The sequence below is a fragment of the Coffea arabica genome, chromosome 3c, assembly GCF_036785885.1.
Source record: "Coffea arabica cultivar ET-39 chromosome 3c, Coffea Arabica ET-39 HiFi, whole genome shotgun sequence".
Classification (NCBI taxonomy): domain Eukaryota; kingdom Viridiplantae; phylum Streptophyta; class Magnoliopsida; order Gentianales; family Rubiaceae; genus Coffea; species Coffea arabica.
This window is the reverse complement of record NC_092314.1, coordinates 35,009,521-35,018,355: the sequence shown is the minus strand read 5'-3', so window position 1 is coordinate 35,018,355 and position 8,835 is coordinate 35,009,521.

Below are 8,835 nucleotides of genomic sequence, written 5' to 3'. Positions count from 1 at the left end.
TAGGGCTTTATTGGAATTAACCCTTGTTTTAGTGATTAACCTTTTACTTTTTGTGATTAATATTTTTGTTAGTTTGTTAGCTGTCACCTACTTTAATTATAAGTTTAACTCGACAGACATAGATACTACAAGGGGAAGACCAATAATGAAGAGTCATTCCACATGGAAGAAGCCAATGATAGCAATAGTGGGAAAATTTGTTCCAAAAATTGGTATTTATCAAGTTGATGATTTGTTAACAAATACCAGGTTTAGGGAAAAAATTATTACTCATCATCCTAATTTTTACGATGAAATGTGAAGATATAATCATGTAAAAAAAAACACTTACGTTGAAGGTGTATAAAAGATTAATCTAGTGAGTCAATATTAAAGAAAAAAATAGTAAATTCTGCCAAAAAATCATAATGGTTTTTTAAATTATAGTAATTAGTTTTGTCACAAAAACTAAGTGAAGTGTTAAGACTAGAAAGGAAGAATAATGCTACTAAGTGAAGTTGGATATGCAAATTTGCCATGTTTTAACACTTTGTATCTATTTTCTTTGGCGATCTTCCTGCCCATTGTCAACTATATATGTCGGCAAGTCAATTCATACTTAGGCAAACCGCTCTTTTTGGGTTGTAGCATATCTGTACCAGCTGGGTCCGAAATACTGCACCTACCCACTAGAATTGTAGGAAACTAACCCACATGATAGAATAATTCAAGCGAATCACACACTCAAAGTAATAGCTTGGCAGCGGAATATTTATATATAAACAAACGGAACAGCTAAAGAAAGAAACGAAGGACGACAAAAGCTTCAGGAGGCAAACTTCTCAGATTGTTTTTCAATTCTCGGCTGTCAATAACAAGGCTACCAGTAGTGGTTTATATAGACCACTTTGTCTCCTAAAACTTAGCTTCCAAATCACAAAGGGAATACAATTGGACTTGGACTTAAAGAAACCAATACCGACTAGGAAACCAAGACTTGATTTAACTACTACATAGCCTCCCTTAAATCAAGATCTTCAAATTTTACCAAGCCGAGCATCTTCTTCGATTTCATAAACATCTCCAATTTGAGCGGCTTTGTCAAAATATCAGCTACTTGATCTTCACTTCTGCAATAGTCAATGACAATTTCTTGCTCTTGAACCAACTCACGAATAAAATGATACTTGATGTCAATATGTTTGCTGCGCCCATGAAAAACTGGATTTTTTTGTCAACTTAATAGCGGACATGCTATCACAAAATATTGTGGTAGGACCATCTTGCTTGTGTTGTAAGAATCCAAGCATTCTCCGCAACCAAAGTGCTTGAGTAGTACTACTTGTAGCCGTCATGTACTCTGCTTCTGCTGTGGACAAAGCAACCACCTGTTGTTTCTTTGAGGACCAAGAAAATACACCAGATCCCAAGTAAAATGCATAACCAGAAGTGCTTCTCCTTTGTATTGTGTCACCAGCCCAATCACTATCAGTGTATCCAACAAGGTTGTTATCATATGAAGATAAATAAAATATACTGTCAGATTGCGTACCTTGAACGTATTTCAAAATTCTCTTAGCGGCTTGGAAGTGAGACTAGCATGGAGATTCCATGAATCTACTAATCAAACCAACTCCATAAGTGATGTCAGGTCTCGTAGAAGTTAAATACCTGAGACTCCCCACCAACCTCCTAAAATAAGTAGCATCAACAAAATCACCAGTACTATCTTTGGTTAATTTCAATTTTTTTTCAACCGGCGTCATCATTGGTTTAGCCACATCCATCTTAAACTTCTTCAGAATATCACTTGCATACTTCCTTTGTGAGATAAAAATTCCATCATTCAACTGATGAATCTCAATACCAAGAAAATAAGACATCAATCCCAAATCTGTCATCTCAAATTGACTAATCTTGGCCTCCCTGAATTCAGAAATTAGTTTGGGATTGTTGCCTGTAAATATCAAGTCATTCACATACAAGCATACAATAAGGACATCTCCTCCAGGGTTGAATTTGATGTACAGAGTATGCTCATATGGACATCTCAGAAAACCATGCTCAATAAAATAAGTATCGATGCGAGTATACCAAACTCTAGGAGCTTGTTTCAACCCGTACAGGCTGCTCAACATATACCTCTTCTTCTAGAAAACCATTTAAAAATGCGGATTTCACATCCATTTGATGAATTTTCCAGCAATTATTTGTAGCAAGTGATACAATCATACGAACCGTATCAAGTCTGGCAACTGGTGCAAAAATTTCAAAATAATCAATACCTGCCTTCTACTTATAGCCTTTGACAACCAATCTCGCTTTGAAGCGATCCACCTCTCCTGTTGGCTTATACTTGGTCTTATATACCCATTTCACTCCAATTGGCTTCTTTTCAGGTGGGATAGTGGTCAACTCCCATGTATCATATTTCTCAATGGCATGAATTTCTTCATCCATTGCACGAACCCAACAATCATCTTTGACAGCTTCTTTAAATGAGACAGGATCACAATCTGCAAAAAGAGCAAAATTTATAATCGCGTCATCAGTTAAATCTTCATTTGTGCCAACAACATAATCATCAAATCGGGCTGGCATGCGGCGTTCTCTTTGTGGTCGGTTGGATGTCTCAACCTGAATAGTAGAAGTTGAGGGATCACCATAAGAGTGCACAACTTGCTCCACTACTTGCTTACTAGCACTCGGTCCCATAATGGGAGAAATGGATGAAAATTTTGGCGATGTCTTAGGATCTTTTCTAAACCATTCCCAAACTCCATGTTCATCAAAAGTTACATCTTTGCTAACAATCACCTTTCCTGTGTTTGGATTGAATAACTTATACCCCTTTGTCTCATGACTATAACCAATAAAAATACACTTCTCTGCTTTGTCATCCAATTTCTTTTTCAACTGATCTGGAACATGCGCATACGCAAGACAGCCAAATACCTTGAAGTGAGAAATATCCGGTTTCATGCCAGTCCAAACCTCTTGCGGGGTCTTCCCGAAATTGCATCTAGTAGGACACCTATTCAAAACATAAATAGCACAAGAGACTGCTTCAGCCCAAAAGGATTTAGGAATACCTTTGGAGTGCATCATAGACCTCACCATGTCCATTACAGTCCTATTCTTCCTTTCTGCCACACTATTTTGCTGAGGTGTATATCTGGCTGTCAATTGATGTTTTATACCATTTTCCACCAAATAGTCATCACAAACAAGATACTCAGTGCCTCTGTCAGTTCTCAAAATTTTAATAAAGTAGCCACTCTGCTTCTCTACATAATATTTGAACCTTTTAAACACATCACATGCATCAGATTTATTTCTTAAAAAATACACCCATGTCTTCCTACTGAAATCATCAATGAAGGTGATAAAATACTTACTACCACCATTGGAAGGAACTTCAACTAAACATAAATCTAAATGAATTAGTTCAAGCGGTCGATTAGCCCTCCAAGCCTTGCCTTTTGGAAAAGGATCCCTGTGCTTCTTTCCCAAAATATAAGACTCACACTTCTTGTCAGGAAACTCAACAGAAGGCAACCCAACAACTAATTTCTTTCTTGCAAGAAATTTCAAACTCCCAAAATTCAAATGCCCAAAACGCATATGCCATAACCAAGAATCATCACAAGTCACGGAATTAAAGCAAGGTAAATCACCACAGTTAAGAGAAAGAGGCCACAAACGACTACGGTTCATTTTTACCTTGGCAATTAATCCCAATTTCTCATCACATATGGTGCCATCACCATATTTAAAATGCAAATCATAACCTTTCTCAGACAATTGTCCCAAACTCAATAAATTATGATATAAACTTGGCACATAGAAAACATTAGAAATATAATTTGAAGACCCATCTTGCAAGATAATTCTGATTTTTCCTTTTCCAAGAACAGGCACTTTTTCATTGTTTCCAAATCTCATAGATGCATGAAAAGATTCATCCAAGTCAGAAAACATCTCTTTTTTACCACACATATGATTACTACAGCCAGAATCAATAAACCAATCATTCTTCATAGACTCTTCAGATGTAGAACTAGAAAACAACAAGGTCTTCTCTCTATCACTACTATTTTCAGCCACTTTAGCATACACCTCTTTATTGGACCAACATTCATTCTGATAAAGACTAATTTTACCACAATTATAACATTGGACATTAGATCTATCATGCTTTTGAAAATTATTTCTTTGACTTTGCTGTTGACTATTTTCCTGATCCCTATTAGAATTGTTTCTGGGTTGGTAAGAATAATTACCTCTTCCATGACCACGAAAGTTACCTCTGCCTCCATGTTCTCTACCTCTGAAGTTCTGGCCCCTTTGATTTGTGTCCATACGATTCACCCCCTCTTTTCCTTTTGGGTGATCTACCTTGGCTTGTAACACCTCCTCTACTGTATCCGATGGCTGCTGATTCAAGGACATCTCATACGTCAGCAATTCTCCTTCCAATTCAGCAAGTGACAAATTGTCAAGGTCCTTTGTGGCTTCAAGGACCGTCTTCTTGGTGTGAAATTTGGCAGTTAGAGATCTTAGAACTTTTTCAACAATTCTAACATTTTCCAAATTCTCACCATTGGACTCCATATCATTGACAATTTCTTTAATTGTGCCAATAAAATCTTTAACTGACTCCGTGGATTTCATCTGGGCCAACTCAAATTGTCTCCTAAGTTCCTACAATCTGATTTTTCTCACGTTAGCAGCACCTCGATTTGAGTTCACCAAAATTGTCCAAGCCTCTTTTGCCGACTATGCATGTATAAATTTTTTGGCTACATGCAACTGGACTTGAGTATTGAGATAGTACATTGCCTTGCAATCCAACTGTCTATTTCTCTCTAATTCTTTAACTGCATCGCTTGATAATTCGATACCTTCTATCAGCTCTGTATATCCTGTTTCGACAATATTCCAAACTCCAATATTTTTGAAAAAATTCTTCATCATCGACCTCCAAGCCTCAAAATCGTTTTACCATCGAAGATAAAAATGTGACAATTGTGCAAATAATTTGGATCCATATTTTAATTTCTCCGGATCTCAAACAAAGCTCCGATGCCACTTTGTAGGAAACTAACCCACAGGATAGAATAATTCAAGTGAATCACACACTCAAAGTAATAGCTTGGCAGCGGAATATTTATATATAAACAAACGGGACAGCTAAAGAAAGAAACGAAGGACAGCAAAAGCTTCAGGAGGCAAACTTCTCAGATTGTTTTTCAATTCTCGGCTGTCAATAACAAGGCTACCAGTAGTGGTTTATATAGACCACTTTGTCTCCTAAAACTTAGCTTCCAAATCACAGAGGGAATACAATTGGACTTGGACTTAAAGAAACCAATACCGACTAGGAAACCAAGACTTGATTTAACTACTACAAGAATAGACAAATTCTTTAATGAACCCAGACGGTGTGGTCCTTGAAAAAGGCACGTCACCCTTTTGGCTTGTTTAAATAGGCATACATGCTTTCACATGTTAGTTAACTAATCATGGATTAACCTACTGTTATTAGAGTAATTGACCACTACAGAAAAATTTAAAACTCTTCTTCGATATAGGCTACGGATCAAATCTTTTACTTTACATTTTTCTATAGATTTTCTTTTGGAAATTTTACCATCAGATGCATATGCATCCATTTGATTTGGTGGTAATTCTGTCCCCCAACCTTTCCCCTTAATATAGAGTCTTAGAATTTCTCTTTGACCCTTTTAGGTTCACTTCTTTCGTCGGCTAAGAGATCAAATCCTTTCACTTATATTCTTTTCTAAAATTTTTTTGAGATTTTATCATCAGATACATATGCATCCGTTTGATTCGATGGCGATTCTACCCATCCCATCCCCCATCCCCCTAGTATAGAGTCTTGGAATATATCTTTGACCCTCTTAGATTCATTTCTTTCCTTGGTTAGGGGATCAAATTTTCTAACTTACGTTCTTCTCTAAAATTTTTTGAAGATTTTATCATCAGATGCACATGCATTCATTGATTTGGTGACGATTTACCTCCTCTAACCCTTTCCCCTAGTATAGTGTCTTAGAATTTTCCATCGACAAAAGTAGAAGCAAAACAAAAAAAAAAGTTAACTAGCCATGGTTCACAGACGTAGGTGTTAACTTTTGAAGAATCCTTCAATTAATCCAAATTTATCAAAAGAACCCCTGTCAAACTCCATCATCACATTTGCTGCTTCACAACCTTTCTCCCACAAAACCTTCTTGCCCAATAACCCCACCACTAACTCCATCCTCCATCCCCAGCCCACTATCTTAAAATCCGCCCCATCTCATTCCTTAGAGATAATCAGATAAAACCCATGCTACCAATCTCCCGATCCCTCTCATCCCTTACTCGGCCCCATCTACTACCTCTCTATTGCAGATTTACTTTTTCTAAGCTATTTTTTTAATTTTCTTCCTTAGTTGCAATTATCCCCACTGTTTCCTGCGAAATAATATAAGATCTTTTTTAACTTTACAACATTGTATAGAAGTTCTTCTTTGGCATCTTCTGTTATTTACGTTATCCCCAAAGACAGAGAATAAGAATTAGATCATTGGATTGGAGACTTGTTAAATTACCAAGTGAAAGATTAAAAAATTAAAAGATTAGAAATGATGGGTGTTATTTGTGAGAAAGAGGTGTGAGAAGAAGATATTGACAAATCGGTTTGGAGAGAGCATAGAGAGGAGAAGAAGATAAGTTTACTCATCTCTGCATTTAACCAAGCAAACCGGTTGTCCTTCCCCATCAAAACGTGCACTAGAAATCTGTGATTAAGATGTATCCATAACTTCGATTTAAGTTATAGACTGTGGTACTCATATTATCCTTTTTTTAAAAAAAAAAAACTTTCAATTTTTTCCTCTTATTCTTGTCTATAATCTAAGTAAGGCTTTAAAAGGACCAGATTTGTTTAATCCAATTTGCCCAAAAACTCTCCTCAACTGCCTTCCTAAGGAAAGGTTTGAAGTTTGGATATTGATAGGAGCGGAAATCATTTTTATTTTTTGGTTTTTTTTTGTAGCTAAAAGGGAAAAAAAAACAAATACAAGAAGAGGAAACCCGTTAGCCCCAGTTACTAGAAGTAACATGGCTACTTAAAAAGTCCACAAGGTCCATAATTGGGGATATAGATCTGGTTGACCCAAACTTTTACCACTGGAATAAATTGAATTTGCATAACAACTGGTACGTGTAATACACAATTTAGAACTGAAATATGTTCAAAACATCACTTATATTTCATCAAATGAAGTTTTTTATTATTTATTTTTAAAATATTAGTTTTTCGTCTCTTACAAATTCAAGTCGGCAAAATTTGATTCTAATCTAAGTTTTGAACTACTTTTTAGCTTAAAGTATCACTTTTAAATGTTAATTTTACCCCTTTTCAAAATATCATTTTCTCTTATTCTAAGGGTACATTTGATAAAATTGAATTTTAAAATTTGAAATTTGAAGTCTAAAATCTGAAACATGAATCCATTAAGTTAGTGAATAGTTACGTACTAAATTTAATACATTTAAGTGTATACTATATTAAGTGATAAGTGAACAGTTTAAAACTTTTTTTTTGGAGTAAATTTTGTTTAGAAAATTCAGTATCAATTAATGAATTCAGATATTCTAATTTTGATTATCAAATGTATTTAAATATAGGAAATTTTGCCAAATTGGTCCTAACATTTTCACAAAAAAAAATTTTTAGTCCTCAACATTTAAAATCAGCTAAAATCGTCCCTAACATATAAATTATGATCCATTTTAGTCCTAATGCTTATATTTGCTCATTTCTTCTACTGAAAATAGCACACCTCTCTCACGTGGACATACTTTTAAGGGCAAAATCTAAAAACATACTTCATTCCAAGTTGAAAGTAAAAGTACCCCTTTCACCTTTTCCCCTAAAATTACAGTAAAAAAAACCCTAATTTTTTCCCTGAATTTTGGGAGGAAGCATATGGAGGAGGCATTGTGTATCTAATGTTGAATGGGGCTCTCCTTTTCTTTTGCTTTCGTGCCAACCAGACACCAAGCACCATAAGACCAATTGCTAGAAAGCCCATGAATCCAATTGCCATGACAACTCCGCCCTTCATGCTCCCACCATTTCTGGATATTGTGATTGCTTTAATATTTGGAGCAGGTGTAGTTGATCTTGCAGTGGGTTTCTCAGGGGCAATTGCTGGTAAGACTGAGCTAATTAGAGCATTAGCTTGGGATGTATTATTCCAGGAGGCAGGGGAGAAGGTGGAATAAGAGATGTGGTGATGGGATAAGGAGACGCCACCAAAAGTGGAGGGGGATTTAACAAGAATGGAGTCTGGGAAGAAGCAGGTGGTGGTGGCGGAGGTAATGCAGGAGAGGAAGGGCTGGTGAGCTATGACTTTATAGTAGGAGGAGGTGGAGAAACTGAGGTAAGTGGTGATGGGACTACAATTGGCAGAGGAGGAGAGGGTGAAAGAGTTGGAGATGGAGGTGCTATGCCAAAGGAAGGGGAAGGTGATACTTGTGGGGAAGGAGGAGGTGATAAGTTTATAGATGGAGGGGGGCACCAGGAGGGTGGGTGTTGGTGGCATAGACGGAAGGGGAAGGAGGGATGGGGGAGGTAAGGAAGAGGAAGGGGGCGGTGTTGATAATGGTGGTGGTGATGATTGGGGTCGGGGAGAAGGGGAAAGGTAAGTAAGGAAGTATAATTTTCGATTTTGCCCCTAAAAATATGTCCACGTGAGAGAGGCGTGTTATTTTCAGTCGAAAAATGAGCAAATACGATCATTAGAACAAAAATGGATCATAATTTATATGTTAGGAACG